The sequence below is a fragment of the Chlorocebus sabaeus genome, chromosome 8 (assembly GCF_047675955.1).
Source record: "Chlorocebus sabaeus isolate Y175 chromosome 8, mChlSab1.0.hap1, whole genome shotgun sequence".
NCBI classification, from domain to species: domain Eukaryota; kingdom Metazoa; phylum Chordata; class Mammalia; order Primates; family Cercopithecidae; genus Chlorocebus; species Chlorocebus sabaeus.
This window is the reverse complement of record NC_132911.1, coordinates 675,890-699,260: the sequence shown is the minus strand read 5'-3', so window position 1 is coordinate 699,260 and position 23,371 is coordinate 675,890. Positions and strand designations below refer to the sequence as shown.

Sequence of the window (23,371 nt, the reverse complement as noted above, 5' to 3'; positions counted from 1 at the left end):
ATTTTAAGGGAACATGTCAATGTGCCATAAGATACCAACAAAGTTCCTCACTGAGGTTTGGCGCGGGTTCGGAAGAGCTGGGCCTTAGGTCACCAGGGTCATCTCTGGGAGCAGATGCTCAGTGTGGGCATTAGTCCCTTAGCCTTTCCAGAGCCGAGGAACAGCTCTCTGTGATGGTTTTTGGAACCTGTATTTTGAGTCAGTTTGTCCCACTTGACTCGAAGTTGCTGCGCAATTTCAGACCTTTGCCTCCACCGTGCGCTCGTTTTCTTGTCCCCTGATAACTGCCTCGGTTGCCCCGGCCTGACATTTGAGCCTCGTCATTCAAGGACACAGGCTCCGCGGTGGGGCCAAGGCCGCGACTCCGGCTTGCACAGTTCCTTGCCTCTCACCATGGCTTACCACATCACTCCTGGGATCTCCCGTTTAGAGGAAGAGTGTCTCTTTCCTGCAGGCCCTGTGTGGTGTGGAAACCACCCCTACCTACCTTTCTCCTGTTTGAACTGTACCGTGAAGCTATTTCTGTTCTAGTCAACCGTCAGAATTTAAGGAACAGTGATTTATGTAACTTATCACACGCTTCTCAGCAGTTCTTTATGAATTTCATTCTGCTGTGAAATTATTGCAGTTTTCATGGCTATGCTGGTCTCACGTTGTGGCCCTTGAAATGAATTCCCTTCCCCATTGTGTGTTAAGGTTGTGCCCGGGAGCTGTTGAGGCCTCACCTCTGCTTAGGGCAGTGGCTTTGCTCTCCTGACAACAGGAAAAATCTTATTTAGAGCATTTCTAATGTGGTTTTTGCTTCCCGACAGAATTCCTTTTTTCACAGAGACAGCCACTAAAGTCACAAATTATGCTCAGGATGGACACACGAGTCAGCTGACAGAGTGGAGTCCAGAACAGATCCAAAGACGCAAAAGCAGTTCAGTGGAATTTGAGTCTTTTCAACAAATGGTGCTGGAATTATGGGACAGCCGTATGCAAAAGAGTGAAAACAGGGAGAAATTCCTGTATGAAAATTAAGGTGGACCATAGCCCTGAATGTAAAATACCAAACTACAAAAGAAAGGGAAATTGTGGAGACCGAGGGTGAGAGCTCTTAGCCACACCGTGATCCATAATCAAGGAAGAAAACAAGTAGGTAAGACTCATCAAAATTAAACTTCTAATATAAAAGACACCCCTAGGGAATTGAAGAGACACATTTTTGATAGACGAGAAGAAGATTTCTGTGAACCATGTAGCCGGCAAAGGACTCATATCCAGAATGCACAGGACTCCCACGGCTCATGACAGAGAACAAACCACCTGACTTAAAAGCGGAAGAGACATGAACAGATGCTTCGCTGAGAAGGACGGAGGATGGCCCGAAAGCATCTGAAATGACTTTCAGCGTGACTGGTTGCACCGAGATGTGCACTGAAGCCGCAGTGAATGTGTTCACACCCCTGTGGAGTGCCTAAGGTCTTCGACAGCCCCAGGTGCTGGTGAGGACAGGCAGCCGGGACTCCTGTGCGATGCTGGGGTTCAGCACGGTGCAGACAGCTTGGCGGTTTCTTACAAAACTGAACTCACACAAACGTGGGGCCCGGTGACCCCAATCCTGGGTATTTACCCTAGAGAAACAGAATCTGATGTTTAAGAAAAACTGTGCCCAGATGTTAATAGCGCTGTCTATAGTTGCCCAAAACAGGTTACAAAGTGCCACAGCCATACGTGGAATAATATATACCCAGCAGCCCCGAGGCCTGGCTGTTGATCACAGGACACCCCGGGTGCACCTCCAAGCACGATGCCCAGGAAATCGTGATTTTGCGAGTGTTTTGCGACAACACTCGCAAAAGACAGACCCGGGGGATGGGAGAACACAGAGAGGGTGGTTGCTGGGAATGGGAGGGTATGCTTATGAGGCCCCGTGAGTGTGTTTGGGGCTGTTGGACTGTTCTGCTTGTGTGATGATGATTATGGGAATATTTGTGCCGAAATTCACAGAACTGAACACTGTCCACTTTACAGTAATTTTTAAAAGGTGGTAATATGCTTATTGTCGGTACTGTTTTTAATGGAAGATGGAGTTTGCAGATGATTTGTCAGGGCAAGCCTGTCTCAAGAGTTTGTAGACGATTCGTTAGGGGCCTGTCTCAGGGCCCTTGAGTTGGGTTGGGTTGGGTTGGGTTGGGTTGTTTGGAAAAGCCTTCCCTGTTGCGGGCAGTAGTATGGGGCATGGAAAGGATATTGCCAAGGAAACACGTAGAATCCTTTGAGGAAACGTGTATTTCTAACCGCTATAAGATAGAATTGGAAATTGTAATGGTTTTGTTTTCTAGAGTCTTGGTGGAATAGGGAAGACAGTGTAATAAAAACTAATTTTGAAATGAAGAATTTTAAAGATTTTCAATAGCAATAGCTCTAGGAAGTCACCCTGGAAATGTTTTTAAAGATGTTCAATAGCAGTAGCTCTAGGAAGAGTCACCGTGGAGTTGCTTCTTAAGCATTGGTTTCCTGGCTGTATCTTCCGACTTTCATTTTTAAGTTTTGCTGTGAGTTGAGGATGTGTGGGAATAGCCATCCCCAGGTGTTGGGTAGGAGTGGCCCTGCAGGGGTGTGCATGTGCCCCGAGGCCTGAGGCACTGTTTCAACCTAGCTTGCAACATGGGTACTCTTGTCAGTGGCCTGGAGTAAGAGTACCAGCCTGGCAGGCTGGGGGAGCCCCGGGGTGGTCTGGGCACTGTCCTCCCTGCCTGCAGGATGGCAGCTGGAGGAGCTTGAAGGCTGCCTGCCTCGTGGCTGTCAGCGCAGCAGCCCCTCCTGGCCCTGGAGCAATCTTTGGGCCCATGAGTCTCTGCGCCGGGACTTGCCTCCTGGGACCTCCGCCACTGTCCTGAGGGCCCTGGTGCCACTTTCCCGGTGGGACCCAAGCCTCAGGCAGCTGCGACCCCAGATTCGGTTGCTTTCCCTGCCGTCTCATTGCAGCACGAGTGCTCACCTCACTCAATGTAGAGCCTCAGGTTCCTTCAAGATCCCCAGTGATGGAATCTCCCAATTTAACAAGATAGTTGGTGACAAGATTTGAGCGGCACTGATTTAACTCAGCTTCCAGAGTTTAAGTTCCCAAGACACAGTCCTGCTCCTTCCCTGGCCTCATCCTGTGTGGCTGGTGTGGATGCGGGGTTTCTGGAGGGTGCGGCTGAGGCAGGTCAGCAGCAGGAGGACGGCTCATTATTGATCGCTCAATGCCTTGAGGATAACTAGGATTAATGGCCTTTATAGGGCTGTAGTTTTGGAGTATATATATGTGTGTGTGTGTGTATGTATGTGTATATATGTGTGTGTATATATATATATATTTAAACGAGGTGGACACGGTTATCACTGCATTTTTCTGACATGAAACTTGGAGAGCAGAGGGTTTAGGAAATTCCTGAAGCCACACTGTCAGCGGGACCCGGGCGGTCTGGTCTTAGACCCTGCACTGTTTGCCCCTCGCCACGCTGTCAGCAGACCCGGGTGGTCTGGCCTTAGAACTCACGCTGGTCGCCCCTCCCTGCCACATTGTGGGGTTTTTCTTGCTTCTGGGCAGCATTTGATAGCTTGTGAAACAAGACCAAGACTTACTATGAGTGGATATGTCATTATCTGAGATCCAGAACGTTTACTGGACCTGGTGTTGCCGATGTCACGTAAGGGAAGGTAAAAACATTTTCATTGTGGTCACTGGGGCTCCTGAAATGGTATTTTTCCCAGTGAAAGTTTACTCCTAAAAATCTTTTAACTCAATACTATGTGAACAGGAAGAAATGTGTTGGGCTCTAGTTAAATGTCTCAGAGCCACAGAAGTAAATGAGGGCACCTTCCGAGCACAGCCTCCCGGAGGAGGCCAAGGACGTTTGTCTGGAGGGTTTGCCGTGAAGCAGGACTTGGGCAGGGCTGGTCTGCCTGGAGAGGCCTCTGCCATGATGTAGGTTAGTTGAAGTAGTTGAGGGGTGGTGGCATGAGGTTGGTGGTCCCCGAGGAAGCCCCTAGCAAGGCCGGTTTCCGTGGGATGGAAAACTGCCGTTCAGTAGCTTTAATCCTGGCTTCACGGGTCTAACATACAATCTTGCACTTGGATACTTGGATCCCAGCCAGGTCAGATGGCCCTGAAAGGACATTCGGACTGTGACGGCTGCACCCATTCTCAGCATCTGTAGGATCTCCTATGTATGTGTGTGTTTCCATTTTCTTTCAGCACAATTTCTGCCAGTGAAGTCGTGAGAAACAGAAGGAAAGGTGGAATGAAGATGTGATTGAGGAAAGTGTGGTGTGGTCTTCGACCTTATTTTGCCTTGGTTGGTGCTCAAGAACTCCACCTGACCTCAGAGCTGAGCGTTTCTGCCAGGAGGTCCTGCCTTTTATCCTGCCTGGAGGCCTGTTGAGACACTCCAAGAAGCTTCATTAACAAATTGCCTTTTCCTTTTACAGCAGTTGGATATATTTGCAGTAAAACAAAGGAATAACCCCCCAATATGGTGATGAAATGCATTTAAGTATAGATAACATTCAGTCGTGAAGGGCCTGGGATTTTAATCATCTTTGGGTCATGTAACAAGTGGTGTTGGTGATTAAAATCTCCTGACAGCTTTGTTCTGCCACGTTTCTCAGTTTTGAATGATGATCTTCCTGGTTGTACCTTGGAGGGGCATTTGTGTCAGTAGAGAGCAGAGTGGTGGTTCCCAGAGGCTGGGAAAGGACAGAGGTGAGGCCCCTGAAGGACACTGGTCTTCCTGGTTTAGGGATTTGGGGCTCAGCCACCTTCCTGGGTCCGTGTAAATTATACCCAGGATCATTTTCACTCGCCCCACTTTAGTTGAGCATTGGAGCTTCAGGATATGTGTGCCCACGTCACCTGGGCCGTGATCCTGGAGTTGGGTGAGACTGATTCCCAGGTTTATAGAATTACCCTGGGATTATTGAAAACAGAAGCACTTGAGGCATTCATAATGCTATTTCCTGCACATAATTTATGTTCAGTTCTTCAGAAACATTTATCTGAGGAAGCATCTATAACTTTTATTTTCTGCCACTCAGTGCTAGAAAGAATTGTGCAACACTCAAGTGAGTGGCATTATTCCTCTCCCTCCACCATGCAAGCAAGATTAAAGGTACCTCTGGCTCCCCTCAATCTTCTCATCTGCAGGGTGCCTGGCGTGGCAGTGTGCTGCCTTCCGTCTTCTTTTTGGGGAGAATTAGTTGTGTTTATGTGTACTGCTCAGCTCAGCGCAGTTGTGTGGGTGAGGAGCTTGGATGCTAGGTGACCCTCCCAGGCCTGTCTCCCACCTCCCTAGGCCTTGTTCTAAACTGACAGATAAACAGTGTGTTTTGGAAGAGGACAGCAGCAGGGCAGGAGAGAGTTTGTTCAGACTTTCTCCTTGCACTGACGTTTGAGCCTTCATCCAGCTTGGGCACTTCTACAGAGCTGCGTTTGTGTGTTGCAAACCATTCCCTCCCAGTAACCGTGCTTTCAGAGGTTTGGAAATGTGACTTAACTCATCTTCAATTTAAAGCGTACTATTAAATTTTAGTGTTGAAACTGATGTATTTTATGGCCTTTATTTGATTTCTCTTGATTTTTTTTTCCCCCATATGAGACATGGCATCTTAAGGGAGACAGCCTGGTGTTGGCCGCCTTTCCTAAGGATGGAAGTGAATTCTGAAAGCCCTTTATGTAGGCAGCGAAATAATCAGGGAACCGTTATTATAGCTATGCCTGTCCATGTAAAGCGAGCACGACTCAGAAGCAGAAAAAAGTGCAGCCCGGGGGCAAGGTGAGCCCTAATGCTGCCTGTGCCTCACCTCCCTGCCATGAGGAACGGAAGTGCAAGCGCAGGTGGTTGAGTTAGCCTCCAAGCCCAGCCTGCGTCCCCCTCACATCCCTCTGCATCTGCAGGGGCACAGGCCGTGCTGCCACCCCTCGCTCAGTGCCAGGGCTGATGCGTCAGGAACAGCGGGTAGTGTCCGCCCCTTGCTCGGTGCCAGGGATGATCTGTCAGGATCCCTCGTGCTCATCTGGTCCTCATGTCTTCATCACCAGCCTCCTGCTGGTAACGGGCTTGTTATTACCTTGGTATGGGTAATAACATACCCATACCAACGTATGTAATAACATACCCATACCAATGTATGTAATAACATACCCATACCAGGGTGTTGTGGGGCAGTGCTCAGTCCTCCGAGGGAATTGGCCCTTAGGCGATTCATATTCAACAGGATCGGGAAATGGGTTCTTGTTCCATGTCCTGGATCCCAGGAAGCCCTTGCCCTGGACCCTGTAATTCCCAGGGTCTTCCTGAGAAACACTGGTGCCACTGGAACACAGCCCGACCCCCTCCAGTTTCTCCGCTTTGTAACTGCACTTGTGTTTAGCAGGTCTTCCAGGACTTAGACGCTGCTTGGTGTGAGCCAGGTTTTGTGTGGAAAGAGGACAGATCCGAGCAGGCAACCAACCAGCCCAGAACCATCTTTTACGCTTCCAGATTCTGTGTCCAAAAACTCACCCGTGGACATTGAGGGTGATGCATTTCTGCCCCAAGACATCTGTGGACTCAGCTGGAGGGATCGAAAGGATGTGGAGCCTCTTCACTCTGGCCTGGGCTTGGACCTGCTGTGCAGCCTCTCAGTGGCACCAGGGCCCCCTTGTGTCACAGTGGCCTTGGGTTGGTGGCACTGCCCCAGGATGTCCCAGGCTTCATGATAGTAGGGCCTGCTTGTGCCATGGCAGCCTCGGGATGGTGGCACTGCCCCAGGGTGTCCCAGGTTCCAAGGCTAGTGTTCCGTCCAGCGAAGGGAAGTTGTACTGTAAGGTCTAGTCTCGGAAGGTGCCTGGGGTCCTATCCTTCAGAGCGGTCCTGCACTCACCACAAATCAAGCCAGGGGAGGCCCTGCCAGAATTTGCAGCTGTGTTTCAGGTTGTTCCACAAGGCCTCTTTTATTTTGGGCTAGTCAGGTATATAATTCTTATTCTCTGGTTTTTTTAAGACAGGCAAAAAAAAAAAAAAACAAAAAAAAAAACAAACCTTTTTGTTGCCCAGGCAGTGGTGTGAGCAAATCTTACTACAGCCTCAACCTCCCAGGCTCAAGCGATCCACCTGCCTCAGTCTCCTGAGTAGCCAGGACCCACAGGCACATGTTCCACGAGTCCTCATGCCTGACTTATTTTTGTATTTTTTGTAGAGATGGAGTTTTACAATGTTGCCCAGGCTGGACTCAAACTCCTGGACTTAAGCAGTCCAGCTGCCTCAGCCTCCCAAAGTACTGAGATCACAGGCATGAGCCACCGTGCCTGGCCAAGTGTGTTTCTAATTTCAAAATTAAGAGGACCCAGAGTCAGTTAATTACGTCTCTACTGGAATATGCTGCTTATAGTACATTAGGAAAAATCATCCAGAACTTGGAAAAGGGGCTGGTCAGACACAGCCTTTCGAGGTTGTCTGATGAACCCCTGGGGTCTTTAACCATCTGGAGGGATGTACCAAGTCAGACTCACTATTGTCGACCAACTGAAGCCCAGGTTTCATGAGGTTATGTGTTAACTTGTAGTACTTTGTCTGGCAGAGATGCGAGTGACTTCTGCTCAGTGAGAGGCTCATCTCAGGGACTTCATGGCCTGAGGGACGGCAGCCTGTTTGAGCTGATAGAGCAATCTCGCGCTACCCTTATTTTCTGAAACGCCTATGAGTTTCACACTTTAAAGACGAGTTCTCACACGGTCTTTGAAGCGGCTTCATGCCCGCGCTCCTTGGTAATGATTGAATGCTTTTTTTGACCCCTTGTCCCCTTTCTTTGGGGTGTTCCAGTCTCAGTTCTCATGATGTGTTCTGCTTCTGCAGGAATTTCTGAAGCTGCTGAGTGTAGAAAGCACTGAGGAGGCTGTGCTCCCACCCCTGTGAGTCTTCCAGGCATGATCCTCTCCCCTTGGTGAGGCAGTGTCCATGACACACCGAGGAGGCTGTGCTCCTGTCCCCCAGTGAGCTTTCCAGGTGTCCTCGTCTCCCCTCCAGGGGGACAGGAGGAACCTTTCAAACCCTTCTTAAACTTGTTTTCATGTCTTTGTTTTAACAGATTTCTTTGCATCTTCTCCCTTATCCAGAAGTGAGGGTGAACGCTGAGTTATTCACGGGAGTCAAGAAACCACACGCAGCCCAAAGTGACGTTTGTTTCCCTGAAATGATTTGTGTGTGTTCACCTTAAAATGCAATTCAGTAAAACAGGTGTGTTTTGAGGAATGACTTTAAATTACTCAGGTAAAAATGTGACAGTTAAATTTCATCATCTGTGCGGGTGTCCACAACCCCCTTCTGTGATTGCTTGTGAGTTTGTGACTTGTGGTTATATTTGAAGAAATAAAATCTGTTGCTGAGGACTTTAGAGGGTGTGCTGGGATTGTGTAGGGTGGACATCGGGGGCTTCAGTGTGTGGCTTCCTTGAAGAGGTTCAAATTAAGGCTGAGAGTCCCTACTCCAAAATGCTCCGAAACCTGAAACATTCCGAGCTTCCTCATGACACTCGAAGGAAATGCTCTTCGGAGCACTTTGGATTTCAGGCTGGGGATGGTCAACTGGAAAGTGAAATATTGCAAGACCCTTCTGGCCCCAGGAGCTTGGATAAGGTCATGGAGGGGGCCTGTGCCAGGTGTCCCTGGAGTGTTAGGCAGCCTGGGCTCGCTGAACTGGTTTTTGTAGGAGCCACAGAAGGGAGAGAGGGTCAAAGTGGCCACGCCTGGCTCCTCAGAAGGCTGGACCAGAAGGAGATGGGCGCAGAGGGCAGCAGTTGAGTCCCCAGCGTCTGGGGCCCCTGTCCCTGGTGGAGTTGAGAGCCTCCTCTAGTTGTGGCCTCTCCCGTGTCAGCAGCCACTGAGGCCTGAAGGGAGAGGGGGCTGAGGAGAGGAGGAAGGATAGGCGTACTTTTGGAGAGGGCCAGCATCTGCCTGTGCTAGCCTCGTGTGTTACTCCTCCATCCAGGGTGCACGGCCGTGCCTCGTGGTGTAGCGGTTCCCGGGATGCACAGCGCTTTTGTCTGCAGTAACGGCTTTTTCTCCGACCCTTGGAGGCAAGTTACCTTTTTCCCCAGTGAAAAGAGGTAGAAAATCTTATAGAAATGCATTTGCTCTAATGTCTATTTTCGGATAAGACATGGTCGCTTAGGCTAAATCTTTGGGAGGTCAAGGCAGGAGGATCACTTGAGGCCAAGGGGTTCAAGACCAGCCTGGACAACATAGCAAGACCCCATCTGTATTACAGAAATGTTAGCTGAGTGTGGTGGTGCCTGCCTGTGGTCCCTGCTACTCTGGAGGCTGAGGTGGGAAGATCACTTAAGGCTACAGTGAACTGCGATTGCTCCACTGTACTCCAATCTTGGCAACAGAGCCAAGACCCAGTCTCAGAAAGAAAAGTAAAAAAAAAAAAAAAAAAAATCCAGAAATGTCATTTTCTTTTTAAATCATCCCAAAAGAAAAATCAGTTTTTTCTAAGAATGTAAAGGGAAACTGATATGATTCTTTCCTTGCATTGTTTCTCCTTTTCAAATATTTACAGTAGTCCATCCACATCATCTCTCATCTCATTACAAAGCAGCAGGTGTCTTTGAGGTTAGTGGTGCTTCTCTGTGTCGCACCTTGGAGAACAGCCTGCATGAAACCTCTTACCACCACCGTGCGCATTGTAGTCCCAACTAAAATCCTCTCCAGAGACGCCTGTGCTGCTTATTATAGCAGAACTTTGGTTGTGCTGAAATGTGCATTCAGCTCATGGTTTTAAGTTCATATCTGAGATGATGCTGTATAATTCCTGAAGTATATGGGATCAGTAATGATTGAAGATAATTCTGGCTGATGTCATTTAGAGGATATTTTTCACTTCAAGTTAAAGCTTCCTTCGCCATAGTCATTTTGGGATTCATTTAACTATGTGCTTTATTTCATAGCTCAAATTTTTCATTAGTCATTTTATAACATAGGATTTTGAAAGCAGATTTGGCAAAATGTTTCTAACAAAATGTTTGCTTATGACGTCCCAAGGAACAGCACTCAGAATTGCTGGTAACTGTGGTACATTTTAAGGCTGATGATAGAAGTCACTTGAATGGTAAGGGCTGCTTTGTGAGGCAGATGGGGTTTGAACCCCGACCCTCCTGATACACCAGTCCTGACACTGGCCTTCTCTCCTCTCCACTGGGAGATGAGAAGGTGCTAGCATCCTCCTCACAGGCTGTCCTGAGAGCCCTGGACTAAGGGCTTGTGTTCCTCTTGCAGGTGGCGCAGATCTGGGGGCTTGACGATATACACACTGCAGGCTGCCAGTGTTGGGGTAATCCAGTGTTATTCATAAAGGGGGGATTTGCTTTGCTCCCCTGCAGACCAGGTGCGGTGCTGCTGTTGTAGCAGATGTGTGGATCCTCTTGGGTGGTCCTCAGGTGGACAAAGAGTCACTGATTCGGATTCCCAGTGTTAGATGTGAGGGGACCATGGACCTCATGTGTTCAGAGGGGAGGAGTAAAAAGTTTTGCTTGTAATTCCAGGACTGTCTATTCCAGGAATGCCAAACCACTGGCTTTCACCTGACGCTGTCGTAGGTGACACGGTATGGAAATGAGGACTCATGTTGCCCATACCTGAGCCCAGTACCCATCTCCCTCCAGGGCCGTGGCCGAGCCCTCCTCATTTCTTTGGGTTGCCAGCCTGGGGATCTGTAAGCCCAGTGACGTCTCCGGTCTCAGCCTCCCTCCCCGTGGGGACAGGAGAGGTGGCTTCAGGAGACTGGTGATGAATGCCTGAATGAAGCTGACTTGTGACTGCAGTTCTGTCTAAGGGCCTCCCCGGGTGTTAGATGTCAGTAAATGACACCTGTGTGTGGATCTCATGTGATGAGAGAAACAGTGGGGGAAACCAAAGCTTGTGGAGTCTGCAGGTGCTGGACTTGGGGATGTGTGCACCTGTGTACTTGGTGAGGGGTGTGATGTCTGGAATGAGTATGCAGGTGTGTCACGTTTGTGCGTGTGTGGTGAGTGTATTTAGCAGGTGTGGCTGCAGTGAGCATGTTCATGTGTGTTGTATGTATTTCAGGGTGTGTGTGGAGTTTGTACACGCATCATATTTGGTGAGTGTATTTGAGGGTGTGTATGGAGTGCATACATTTGCGTGTATAGTATTGGGTGAAGGGGTGGCCTGTGTGGAGTAAGCATGCACACGTGTGTGCTGTGTGTGGGGTTTCTACCTGCTCCTCCCCTGAGCCTGCTCCTGGGCCCTGCTGTCCTGGCAGCTTTACAGTTTGGTGCGTCTTTGATTCCGGAAGATTCTGGAACTAAATTCTGAAGCTGTGATCATAAACTTGCAGCCCTGGAGGACGCTGGCTCGTGGAGTCGGCACGAGAGTCTCTGTGCTGGCCTCTCCCTGGGCTGGGCTCTGTCCACAGAAGAGCATGTCTGATGATTGAGCTGTGCGGGTCTGTGGCTCCCCAGCCTCGAATCAGCCCTCGGTTCTGTCCCACCTCTGTTTTTCTTGCTGAGGGGCTCCGGGAAGTAGTGCCTGGGATGACGTTTTCACCCTGGGGTTGCTTCGCCAGCTGCCCAGGTGCTGGCTGCCTGAGCCCTGCTGCCGTCCCGGGTGGACGGGGCTGGCGCGGGGACATCCCTGAGCACCTGCGGGAAGGCAGGTTTAGGAAGTGCCAGAGGTGAGTGGCTTCCTCCCACACGTGATTTTCTGGAAAGTTCTGGGTCTCATATTTTTCCCTAAGGGAAGTTAGAAACTGAATTTCTCTTTAGGGGAACGTCTTTGCAGCATCTGTTGTTAGAATGTTCTCCAGGTGTGGAATACTCGGGGCCGTGTGTGTTTGGGAACATCCGTGTCCTGAGCGAATTCAGTAGGGAATGGAGAGAGGTGTCCTGTCAGCTTGGCCTCTGTTTCCAGCTTGTTGAGGGTTGACGGCTGCCGGTATCCCAGGGAGAGTTAAACACTGGGTTGTGTGGGATGGGAACGTTTGCTGTGACAAGGTCAGTGGGAAAGCATCTAAACAAACGTTGCTGTTCTCCGGGCTCCTCGGGGTCGAGCTTGTTTTGTGGGGTTGAGGGAAAGCAACCCTTGTTCCTGTTCCTCACCATTTGAAAAGTGTCCAGGACACGTTCTTCTGGAGAGGTGATGCACGTGAGTGGGGGTCAGGTCGTAAGCTCCGAGGTTATTTGGGACCTGTCAACTGATTTCCTGAACACACAGGTGCTTGGTAAAGGTGTTCCTGATTAGCTAAAACATGTCAACAGGACGTGATAGTTGGTGGTTGTTTAAAGACTATCACAATTTTCCTGTTACTCTTTTTTTTTTTTTTTTTTTTTTTTTTTTTTTTTTTTTTTTTTTTTTTTTGAGACGGAGTCTCGCTGTGTCACCCAGGCTGGAGTGCAGTGGCGCGATCTCGGCTCACTGTAAGCTCTGCCTCCCGGGTTCACGCCATTCTCCTGCCTCAGCCTCCCGAGTAGCTGGGACTACAGGCACCCGCCACCTCGCCCGGCTAATTTTTTGTATTTTTTAGTAGAGACGGGGTTTCACCGTGTTCGCCAGGATGGTCTCGATCTCCTGACCTCGTGATCCGCCCGTCTCGGCCTCCCAAAGTGCTGGGATTACAGGCTTGAGCCACCGCGCCCGGCTTTCCTGTTACTCTTTAAATGCCTGTTGAATAAGGGAAGATTCACATATTTTTCTTTTCCTGTCTGCATACTTGATATTTTGTTTTTTGTTTTTTATGTGGGTGTGCAGCTAACAGGAATTAGAAGCAGCCTCAGCCCTGGGGAGGCTTCAGGACCGCCTCAGTCAGCGCTGAAGGGAGGCAGGGATTTGGGGGCTACCTCCTCCACAGGACGGACACCAAGGGCCAGAGGTCAGCAATCTCAGTGAGGTCACACAGACGGGCACACCCAGCACCCTGGCCCATGTGCCTCTCCTTCACCTTTGTCTCTGCTCAAAGCTGCTCTCCTGGGTCATCACGGGTGATCTTTAGGCACATGCTTGGTTCTTACAGAAGTGGTGTCTGGCTCTGGTCAGTGTGGGCCCTCAGGACTTCCATGTTTTTGGCTCACATCAATATTGGGCAGTGGTGTATGTTTGTTTTGGAGTGGTAGATCCGGTGGATTTTGGCTTTGCCAACTCATTTAATGCCTGTTCTCCTAGGCGCGGGGACCCTTTCGTAAGCCGCATATTCTCCTGGGTTCTGGGACCCTATCATAAGCCGCGTATTCTCCTAGGCGCTGGGACCCTCTGGTAAGCCGCATGTTCTCCTAGGTTCTGGGACTCTATCATAAGCTGTGTGTGCTCCTAGGCGCTGGAACCCTATCGTAAACTGCATGTGAGGGATCTCGGAGGTGCTCCTTATGATGATCCAATGCCTGACCTGAGGTGGAACAGTTGCAATTCAAAACCACCCCCCAGAAAAATGGTCTCCCATGAAACCCATCCCTGGTGCCAAAAAGGCTAGGCAACAGCTGGCCTACCAGGTGCTAAGATGTCAGTAGATTTTTGGACTTGGGCCTCAGTTGAAGAGGATTAGATTTTGAAAGGTGGGGATTCAAGGCTTCTAAAGGGCACGTTTTCATCTCCAGTGGGGTCTGGGCAGAACTGGGTAGAACTGACCCAGAAGCTGACAACTAGTCAGGCTGGCTCACTGCCTGTGTCCTGTGTGTGCAGCCTTGCTGTTTATTCAATTGTCTGGTGTTGTGGATTCCATCCACAGTTTCAGAGTAGTGGAACCCATTACTTCAAGGCTGACCTTATTTAACTTTATCAAAAAGACATGAAAATCATTTATTAAAAATCTTCCAGATACCTGTATCCTTTCTTTTCCCAGAGGCTTTTAAGTATTGCAACTTAAAAATCTTCAAAAGTAACTTTAAAGGAAAACCTCTAAGTACATTTTTGATGAGCACCCTTGACAGCTTTAATATGTGAAGTAAATTCCCTTGACTTTTGTATTCCTAGAAACTCATTCATGTTTGCAGAAGACTTCGTATTTTCTCAACAGTGGCCACTGTTCAGTGACCATCATACCTGCCGTGTCTCATTTAGAAAGTTAGATGTGGATGTATTAACTTTTCAGACGCATAAACACATGGGCTGTTTGTTTTTGGTTTTGATTTTTTTGGGTTTTTTCCCCCCAGCTGAATTCAAGAAAGGGAAACAAGGAGACCGAGTAAGTACCCGAAAGCGTCTAAGTGGCTGGGTGGGGGATCCTACTATGGTGTTGGATTGTGTTCTGCCAGACATCGCTCCTTGAAAAGCTGACCCTGAAAGGGCTGGCATTGCCCTCACCCTGGGACATTCATCTGTCTCACCAGAAAATGAAGAATCTGCCAGAGCACTGTGAGTCAAATTCAGTCAGAACTCGATTAACTAAGAGGCTTTGTCTCAAAGGCCAAAACATGAGGACACATTTTTAATTTTTAAGGAGTGCTTTATCGTGAGTCAGTCCTGATGTGTACTGCATTAGGAAACCTTTGAACTTCCACGGTCAAGCCGAGAACTCTGAGGGAAAGTGGTTGTGCCCTTCCCACTGATTTTTGTCACTAGCTTTATTCATTTCCTTAAAACCCTTTTTGTATGAGTTCTATTATAGTTTGAAAAAAAATTCACTTAGGTAGAACTGGAAGAGTTTCCGAAGTATTAATACTCATGACCCGTTCTGGGTCTCGGTATATGTGTACTCTATAAATGTACATGTGTGTATGTGGTGTATGCATACTACGTGTATTTCCTCTGTGCATGTATTTACAACGTATAGGTATGTACACTATATTTGTGTCATACACACGTGAATGCTGTAGGCATGCATGTACATGTGTATATGTGTGTATCTATGGTCACTATGGTTATATGCACACTACTTGTACACCTATCTGTTCTGCATGTGTACCTACATGCATGTATTTAATGCCATATACATACCTTTGTACGTACACCATGTGGGTATGTGCACATTATTTCTGCAGATGTATATATACATATGTGCACACAAGCATGCATGTACACTATGCACCCTGAATAAACTTCTGGATATGTACACACTAATACATACACATGCTGCATATGTATGTACAGTGTTGCATATATGTATACGCTTTATACGTTAGTGTACTGATGTACGTTGTATACATGTGCATATGTGTACACTGCGCATGTGTATGCATGCTGTAGTGCACCTACGTACATTGGATAAGAGTGTATGCTATACGCACGTGTATACATATAGCAAATAGCATACCTGTGTACATATGGATGTGCATGTGTATGCCATATGCATGTACATACAGGTTATAGTATACCTGTGCACGCTGTATGCATATAGATGGGTGTACGTACTATGCATGCACATATGTGTTAGCTTACCTATGTACATTTGCTATATGGATGTGTGTATGCTCTATGCTTTTACACACGTAGTGAACTTGTTTGTACACTGTATTTGGATGTGTGTACACTCTATGCATGTATACCACATGGATCTGGATGTGTGTGCACTCTGTACGCATGTAGTGCACTTATGTACACCCTACGTATTTGGATGTGTGTACGCTCTACGCAGGTACATATGTTACAGTGTACCATAAATTTACACTATGTGGATGTAAATATGTGTGTGCTCTATGGCACCAGGAATAGGGCTCCCGCAGGGATCCAAGAACACACCATCTCGCTGGCACCGGAGAGTGTAGGATGAAAACAGTTGTTTGTTGCAACCTAGTTGAAATTTGGCAGGTCACTATATCCTTTGCAACGATTTAGGAACAGTCACTTGATTGATGTGTGTGTTCCTGAAATCACAAACAACTCTGTGAGGTGTGTCTCATCCCAAGACGAGAAAGGGAACCGAAACAACAATGACTCGGTCACTTAAGTGAGGTAGAACTAACATAGCAGCTGTCTAGCTTTCTGTATTATAACTTTGTCAGCAGCTCAATGAGAAATCGGCACTCATCAGGAAATGTGTCCACTTTCTACTGTTCTTTATTCGTGGCGTATTTCCTGCCTCGTGTTATTCCTCACGATGTAGCAAAATCCCTCCTAGAGTTGTGAATATAAACAGTTCGTGACAAATGTAGTATCTTCTTTGTTAACATTGAAAACGATATGTAAGTTCATCTTCAGATACTGTTTGGAAGGAAGAGAAAGAAGATATTTAGGACAAAAGAATAGAGAGCTTTCAAGTAAACAGGGAAAATAAGGACTTTGTGCAAAATATTTCCAAATTTGGAATTTGAGAACACTAAATCTCACATCTAAGATCATAGGTCGTTTTTTGGGGGGGTTTTAAAATTAGTACTTGGTTTTCCATGCCTTTGGGAATTTCAGTCCTGATGGAGGATTGCAAGAATAATCTGATTTTTCAGAACAGAAGGACAGTCTGTCTCAAAGGTAAATTCCAGGTTCTACCATAGAGAAATAGAAATTGCTGTCAACTTTCTGTAAGGTTCTTCAGTTCTTTCCTCTTCTGTGGTTAAAAAACCATCTCTGGGTTTACTCTCAGCCAAGTTCCTCTTATTAGGCTGCCTTACATTTTGCACAGCTGTTGAGAGTCTTCATCATTCGTAGTTAACTCGTCAAAAGCAAAACTTTGTACTAGTTAGATCTGAGCACCTTGAAGGCAGGGCTTTGTTTTATATTTTTAATAAGCAGCAGGGTGATGGCAGGACTGAGGCCCTTCATCCCATCATGCGTTCCTCAGAGCTTTCAGAGTTCTCACTGCGTGCCGAGTGTGGTGTTGGCTGTGTAGCGTTTAAATAGGAATATGAGGCTCTGCGACTTGGGACGCTCTTACCACCTTCATAGAGAGCTTGGTGACAGCTTAGCATGACAGCTTGCACACCTGTTGTGTATACTTTATTACGGCCCCACAGAAAGGGTATTGATTTAAACGTGACTAATTTCTCGTGTTTATTTTTGCCTTTATTCCTAGTTACAGTCCCGATACTTTTTCTTCCTTTAAAATCTTGCTAATCGCTGGTGAATTAGTGATAAGCTATATTTATGTATTCTCTAAATCTAGCGATTTAATTGGAGGTCATTATTCTTGTACCATGTGTCAGTGCTATGTCAGGATGGTTCAGTTTTACGTTGTCAAAGGATTAACTAGAGCAGGATGCAGTCTTACTGGAACTTGCTCATTTATGAAATATAGGCACTTTATTTTTTGTTATACTCGAGGTATGCTCAAATGTAAACATTTTGAGCCATGTTAGAAGGATATACAAGATTGTAATGAAGAAATCAACAACTTGATCAAGTACCAGCTAATGAACTTTGCCAAGGTCCATGTTCCATAAACTTCAAACAATCAGTTTTCATCTTGACCTTTTATTTTTTTACGAGAATCTTGGTCTGTCACCCAGGCTGGAAGGGTGGAGCACAGTAGTACGATGTCCGTTCACTGCAACCTCTACTTCCCAGGTTCAGGTGATTCTTATGCCTCAGCCTCCCTGGTAGCTGGGGTTACAGGGTGTGTGCCACCATGTCCGGATAATTTATGTTTAGTAGAGATGGGGTTTTGCCATGTTGGCCAAGCTGGTCTGCAACTCCTGACCTCAAGTGATCCACCCACCTCAGCTTCCCAAAGTGCTGGGATTACAGGTCTGAACCACCATCCCTGGCCTGATCTTCTGTTCTAATATAGGTTATTCAGTCTCAATGATAGCGCCTGGTTGTATTAATTTGTTGTAGAAAGCACAATTGCAATGAATCTGGTTGTGTATGTACGTGCTGACTTAGCGTTCATGGCTGCACTGTGAGGTGGGCATTGTTCCTGAAGGAAGGCTGGATGGGCAAGTCGGGGCTTAGATACGGGACTTGTGGGCAGTCACTGTTGTCCCATGACTGAGATCAGGCCTGTCTGTCGCCTGTACCCTGAACTCTTAACACACGAACGAGCAAGTGTCGAGTCGGTGCTCGAGTGTGATGTGGCCTGTGGTGTGTGCCTCTCAGCCTTGCTTTGGCTCAGGGTAACAGGGCAACAGCTCCGTCCCTCGTGCGGCTGCCTGGAAGTCCCAGGAGAACCCACTGATACGGTTTTTAAATGCCAGACATTGAACGTTCTCCTTGGTACCAGCACATCTGGAATCGGACAGTGCAGTTAGATTCTCGGCCAACAAACCTGTACAGGAGTGTGTGAACTCTGCCTTTGCTTCTCCCGGACAAAGGTGAATTCCTGGTCACTAGTGGATGACAACAGGTGTGGCCTCAGGAGCAGCACGGAGACGGGCACCCGGGTGCAGGAAGAGCATCTGCAAGAGGAGTCGGGGAACGTGACAGACGCACGTGCGAGTTTAGCTGCTACAGTAGGGGGTATGGGGTGGGTGAGACCAGATTTTCTTATTGTTGCCCCTTTCTGAAAAGGACCCTGAATTGACTTCTCCGTGGCTCCTCGTGCCTCCGTGTCAGGTTGGAGGAGACTGCTCCCCTGGCTCAGGCCCTGCTTGCGGCAACACGGAAGCTGCTGTTGCTTGCCCTGCCCTCCCTGTGACGTCCTCTGTGCTGTTGTCCGGGAACAGTTCTGTTGAGCAAGCTTGGACTCTGCTCCCTTCTGCTCTTGGATTTCATGTCTGGAAGGCTTGTGTTCTTTCCTGATTTTTGATGATGCTGAGCTATGATTTTGCAAGGATCACACGTGTCCATACAGGGAGAAGCTCCTTTGCAACTTTGACATCTTGTCGCTCTCAAGCAGAGCTTGCTATGGAAGTTGACTCCTGTGTTTTTGTTTTGGCCGAAACTGAATTTCAGTCCTAGGACAGCTTCAGCACACTTGATCCTAGCTCTTCTCTCTCACTGCTCCCCTCGTGTGTGGCAGAAATCATATGCCCTGAAGTTTACCAGTCCCTTCATTTGAAAATCAGTTAATGTATGCGATCCTCATGAGAATTTTACTTTTTATAAAAGCAATCGCAAAGACTGGGTTTTGTGAAACCAGTGTTTTATGTGTATATTACTTGCACTCACAATAAACTTTGTCTTCTAAATATTTCATGTTTCAGATTAGCACTGGAATCATGCCCTGGAGTAGTTTTGCTTTTCTGCTTTTATTTTTGGCTAAGGTAAACTTGAGAACATTGTGATATTAGGTGTAGTGAGCCCTTTTAGCTGCTTCTATGTCTGTTTTCCTTTAAGCCAGAACCAGCAGACGGATACCAGTTTGTGAGCACCTGGCATCTCCCGGGCCTTTCCTGGGTCTTCCCTCCGCTGTCTCGTGGACAGAACAGTCACTCGTGGAAGGTGAACCTGAGAATCTGTGCGTGGAATTAAGTAAATGTCATAGCTCTCTTCTGTGATGAACTGAATCACATTAAGCCCAGTAAATTGTAACAGCAGGTTTTGCACATACAAAGCATTGAACACCAGGACAGGTAACCAGGCTGCGACACTTCTGGTCCTGCACAAGACCTCCGGTATCACAGCGCATTTAACAAATTGGTAGCATTGAGTGTTTGAAAACGTTGTGTATGTACCATGTCCGTGATTTTCGAGGGCCTGGAAAAACACCTCTGTGGTTATAGCAATCTTGATCAATGGGAGCTTAAGGTTAGTACTGGGGCAGACTGTGTTTTAAAGAATCAAGGTCTCTCGAGTATGTTTTGGTTTTCCCATGAAGAAGAAAGATGTTAGCTGTTCTTTCCTGGACTGTGACTATCAGAGTGCCCCACCTCGGTCACTCACATGTTTACTTCATTTCCGTTTAACCAGGCTGGGCTTGGGCCAGAGTTCTTCGGTTGTCAAATGTCATATGAGGCTGAGGAACTGTTTTCTGCTTCATCGTTGTCATGTGGAAATACTGTTTTCCAAAGCATACTCTACTTTCTCATTTGTGTTTATATAAAATAATGGAATGGTTATGTTAACTGTGCAGTTTCCTATGCTTGGTTATTTAATTGCAGAAAGATAACGGTTTTATTTTGCTAAAATCTGTGCTAGGAATTGTGCAAAATCTTTGTGAAATGCCCATTTTACTGGCTGAAATTATAGATCTTTTTATAGAAAAGAAAAAGCCTATTGCTACAAGGAGCATTGTCTTTATCGATGCAAAAAACTTTAGGCTTATTGGCCGTGTAGTCAGTAAAATGCATCAGAATGTGGCGAAAATTGAGAAAAGCATTGAAGTTTTAAAATCTGCTATGCAGTTTTCTTCAACTCCCTTGCAAGATACTTAATTTGAATAGAAGACAGAATAAAGTGTTCCCATTGAGGAAAGGGGCAGGAGGACTGTTGATTTTGTTACTCCTTGAACGGCTCTGAGATTGCTCATCGCGAGTTAGACATTTGCAGAAATGATTCAGCAGAGCTGCAGTCATCTTGCAGATCAAATGAAGTTTTTCTGAAAGCTTGTTACAGGCTTAAATTTCTGACCCTTTCCATCCACTGATCTTGTATGATTGGTTTCTTTTTGCACCCATTTGGGTCTGTGAAGCTTCTTCCCACCGTGGTAGAACTTTAGCTCTGATTTCATGCGTGAGTCGGTATCCTCCTCATCTATGAGGAGAAAGCGCTGCAGATCCTGCGCAGTTTCCGTCCCCTTCCTGCACGCGGATAGATTGGGAGGTATTTGTGGTGTGTGAACTTGCTACCCCCAGAGGCTCCTTGTTCACTCCTCTGGACCGTACTCCTCCCTACTCCGATAGACTGCACTCCTCCCTCCTGGTTCATTCCCTGGACCACATTCCTCCTTCCTGGCTCACCCCCTGCACCACACACCTCCCTCCTGGTTCACTCCCTGGACCACACACCTCCCTCCTGGTTCACTCCCTGGACCACACACCTCCCTCCTGGTTCACTCCCTGGACCACACACCTCCCTCCTGGTTCACTCCCTGGACCACACTCCTCTCTCCTGGTTCAGTCCCTGGGCCGAACTCCTGCCTCTTGTTTCACTCGCTGGGCCAAACTCCACCTTCCACCCTCGTGGTTCACTCTCCTGTGTCCCCACTCCTCCCTCCTGGTACACTGCTCTGGGTCCCCACACCTCCCTCCTGGTTCACTGCCCTGGGCCCCTATGCCTCCCTCCTTGTTCACTCCCTTGGACCCCCACTCTCCACTCTCCCTCCTTGTTCACCCCCCTGGACCCCCACTCCTCCCTCACATTTCCATCCCCAGGGCCCCCACTCCTCCGTACTCCCCTGGGCCGCATTCCTCCCTCCTGGTTCACACCCCTGGGTCCCCACTCCTCCTTCTTGGGGGGTTGATAGTTTCTGCTGTGCTTGTGCCAGCACGATAAGGCTGAGTGGCAGCTCTAGGGCTGTGGCTGCTCACGCCACTGTGGCATTAGTGCAGAGAACTGCGGGGATGCAGCTGCCCTTGCTGTGATGCTTCGAGTGTCATAGTCGGTGTCGGAAGCTGGGTGAGATGTGGATGTCCCAGGAAGGGACAGGAGCCTCCCCTCAGCCTCTGTCAAACACTTCTCAGCCATGCGTGGTGGCTCATGCCTGTAATCCCAGCGCTTTGGGAGGCTGGGGCGGGCGGATCACATGAGGTCAGGAGTTGGAGACCAGCTTGACCAATGTGGTAATTTTTGACACATTAAGGATTAAGGAAAATGACTCACACTCATTTGCCTTGCTTCTTTTTTTTTTTTTTTTTTAATTTATTTATTATTATTATACTTTAAGTTGTAGGGTACATGTGCATAACGTGCAGGTTTGTTACATATGTATACTTGTGCCATGTTGGTGTGCTGCACCCATCAACTCGTCATTTACATCAGGTATAACTCCCAATGCAATCCCTCCCCTCTCCCCTCTCCCCACTCCCCCCTCCCCATGATAGGCCCCGGTGTGTGATGTTCCCCTTCCCGAGTCCAAGTGATCTCATTGTTCAGTTCCCACCTATGAGAGAACATGCGGTGTTTGGTTTTCTGTTCTTGTGATAGTTTGCTAAGAATGATGGTTTCCAGCTGCATCCATGTCCCTACAAAGGACACGAACTCATCCTTTTTTATGGCTGTATAGTATTCCATTGTATATATGTGCCACATTTTCTTAATCCAATCTGTCACTGATGGACATTTGGGTTGATTCCAAGTCTTTGCTATTGTGAATAGTGCTGTGATAAACATACGTGTGCGTGTGTCTTTATAGCAGCATAACTTATAATCCTTTGGGTATATACCCAGTAATGGGATGGCTGGGTCATATGGTACATCTAGTTCTAGATCCTTGAGGAATCGCCATACTGTTTTCCATAATGGTTGAACTAGTTTACAATCCCACCAACAGTGTAAAAGTGTTCCTATTTCTCCACATCCTCTCCAGCACCTGTTGTTTCCTGACTTTTGAATGATCGCCATTCTAACTGGTGTGAGATGGTATCTCATTGTGGTTTTGATTTGCATTTCTCTGATGGCCAGTGATGATGAGCATTTTTTCATGTGTCTGTTGGCTGCATGAATGTCTTCTTTTGAGAAATGTCTGTTCATATCCTTTGCCCACTTTTTGATGGGGTTGTTTGTTTTTTCCTTGTAAATTTGTTTGAGTTCTTTGTAGGTTCTGGATACTAGCCCTTTGTCAGATGAGTAGATTGCAAAAATTTTCTCCCATTCTGTAGGTTGCCTGTTCACTCTGATGGTAGTTTCTTTTGCTGTGCAGAAGCTCTTTAGTTTAATGAGATCCCATTTGTCAATTTTTGCTTTTGCTGCTGTTGCTTTTGGTGTTTTAGACATGAAGTCTTTGCCCATGCCTATGTCCTGAATGGTACTACCTAGGTTTTCCTCTAGGATTTTTATGGTATTAGGTCTAACATTTAAGTCTCTAATCCATCTTGAATTAATTTTCATATAAGGAGTAAGGAGAGGATCCAGTTTCAGCTTTCTACTTATGGCTAGCCAATTTTCCCAGCACCATTTATTAAATAGGGAATCCTTTCCCCATTTCTTGTTTATCTCAGGTTTGTCAAAGATCAGATGGCTGTAGATGTGTGGTATTATTTCTGAGGACTCTGTTCTGTTCCATTGGTCTATATCTCTGTTTTGGTACCAGTACCATGCTGTTTTGGTTATTGTAGCCTTGTAGTACAGTTTGAAGTCAGGTAGTGTGATGCCTCCAGCTTTGTTCTTTTGACTTAGGATTGTCTTGGAGATGCGGGCTCTTTTTTGGTTCCATATGAACTTTAAAGCAGTTTTTTCCAATTCTGTGAAGAAGCTCATTGGTAGCTTGATGGGGATGGCATTGAATCTATAAATTACCTTGGGCAGTATGGCCATTTTCACGATATTGATTCTTCCTATCCATGAGCATGGTATGTTCTTCCATTTGTTTGTGTCCTCTTTTATTTCACTGAGCAGTGGTTTGTAGTTCTCCTTGAAGAGGTCCTTTACATCCCTTGTAAGTTGGAT

The 23,371-nt window shown here is 47.2% G+C and overlaps 1 long non-coding RNA gene across 2 annotated transcripts in view; it reads left to right on the top strand.

Annotated features, from left to right (window-relative positions):
* The first annotated feature begins 370 nt into the window (after nucleotides 1–370).
* Nucleotides 371–23,371, top strand: part of LOC140712164 (uncharacterized) — an 85,765-nt gene continuing 62,764 nt past the window's right edge. The window contains exons 1-3 of one of the 2 annotated variants that reach the window (XR_012093627.1): nucleotides 371–7,777; nucleotides 7,866–7,921; nucleotides 8,098–14,371. This is a non-coding gene — a long non-coding RNA (uncharacterized lncRNA). Of the gene's footprint in view, nucleotides 7,922–8,097; nucleotides 14,372–23,371 lie in introns of both variants that reach the window. The other variant, XR_012093626.1, reaches the window with a different exon arrangement.